Source organism: Oryza brachyantha, unplaced genomic scaffold (assembly GCF_000231095.2).
Source record: "Oryza brachyantha unplaced genomic scaffold, ObraRS2 ChrUN-Ctg46, whole genome shotgun sequence".
NCBI lineage: Eukaryota > Viridiplantae > Streptophyta > Magnoliopsida > Poales > Poaceae > Oryza > Oryza brachyantha.
Genome location: NW_024427246.1, coordinates 393,333 through 395,037, shown reverse-complemented (window position 1 = coordinate 395,037; position 1,705 = coordinate 393,333). Strand labels below are relative to the sequence as shown.

Genomic DNA, 1,705 nt, shown 5'->3' with positions numbered 1-1,705 from the left:
AATGGCTCGACCGAGGTCCCAAAAGGGAAAAAATGAACGAATGTCTCGACAAAGAACCCAAAACGGCTAAAAAGAGGGATGCAACACGAGGACGTGCTTTAGTGCTGGTATGATCGCATCCAGCACGTCTCGCACCGCCTGCCCCCTTATGCTCCCGTCGCGCGGCCCTTACCCGTCCGCCCGGGGCGAACCGTGCCGTCGTAGGAGCGAATAAGTGGCTGACTCGTACCACGGACGAACGGCAGGCTCTCGTGAGATTGAAAAGCGAGATACGTGTACCCCGAGCGAACGGCAGGACGTCTGTCCCGGACAGATGGTGGAACGAACGACAGCGTCGCCAGGCATGCGCGTCACGAGCGATAAACGCGTAGGCCGAACAAATGGCTCCGGCAAGTACTGAAAATGGTAAAAATGAACGAATGGCTCGACCGAGGTCCCAAAACGACAAAAATGAACGAATGTCTCGACAAAGAACCCAAAACGGCTAAAAAGAGGGATGCAACACGAGGACGTGCTTTAGTGCTGCTATGATCGCATCCAGCATGTCTCGCATCACCTGTCCCCTTACGCTCCCCGCGCGTGGCCCTTACCCGTCCGCCCGGGGCGAACTGTGCCGTCGTAGGAGCGAATAAGCGGCTGACTCGTACCGCGGACGAACGGCAGGGTCTCGTGAGAGCGAAAAGCGAGATACGTGTACCCCCGAGCGAACGGCGGGACGTCTATCCCGGACAGAAGGTGGAACAAACGACGGCGTCACCAGGCACGCTCGTCACGAGCGATAAACACGTAGGCCGAACGAATGGCTCCGGCAAGTACTGAAAATGGTAAAAATGAACGAATGGCTCGACCGAGGTCCCAAAACGGCAAAAATAAACGAATGTCTCGACAAAGAACCCTGCTAAAAAGAGGGATGCAACACGAGGACTTCCAAAGGGGTCACCCATCCTAGTACTAGTCTCGCCCAAGCACGCTTAACTTCGAAGTTCTGATGGGATCCGGTGATTTAGTGCTGGTATGATCGCATCCGACATGTCTCGCTTCGCCTGCCCCCTTATGCTCCCCGCGCGTGGCCCTTACCCGTCCGCCCGGGGCGAACCGTGCCGTCGTAGGAGCGAATAAGCGGCTGAGTCGTACCGCGGACGAACGGCAGGCTCTCGTGAGAGCGAAAAGCGACATACGTGTACCACGAGTGAACGGCGGGACGTCTATCCTGGACAGAAGGTGGAACGAACGACGGCGTCGCCAGGCATGCGCGTCACGAGCGATAAACGCGTAGGCCGAACGAATGGCTGCGGCAAGTACCGAAAACGGTAAAAATGAACGAATGGCTCGACCGAGGTCCCAAAACGGCAAAAATGAACGAAGGTCTTGACAAAGAACCCAAAACAGCTAAAAAGAGGGATGCAACACGAGGACGTGCTTTAGTGCTGGTATGATCGCATCTAGCATGTCTCGCACCGCCTGCCCCCTTAAGCTCCCGGCGCGTGGCCCTTACCCGTCCGCCCGGGGCGAACCGTGCCGACGTAGGAGTCAATAAGCGGCTGACTCGTACCGCGAACGAACGGCAGGGTCTCGTGAGAGCGAAAAGCGAGATACGTGTACCCCGAGCGAACGGCGGGACATTTGTCCCGTACAGAAGATGGAACGAACGACGGCGTCGCCAGGCATGCGCGTCAGGAGCGATAAACGCATAGGCCGAACGAAT

At 57.2% G+C, this 1,705-nt stretch overlaps 1 non-coding gene across 1 annotated transcript; it reads right to left on the bottom strand.

The window, feature by feature from the left end:
* Positions 1-907: 907 nt before the first annotated feature.
* On the bottom strand, positions 908-1,026 carry LOC121056279. Its single transcript, XR_005813144.1, has one exon. It is a non-coding gene; the product is annotated as a 5S ribosomal RNA (ribosomal RNA).
* Between the last annotated feature and the right edge of the window lie 679 nt (positions 1,027-1,705).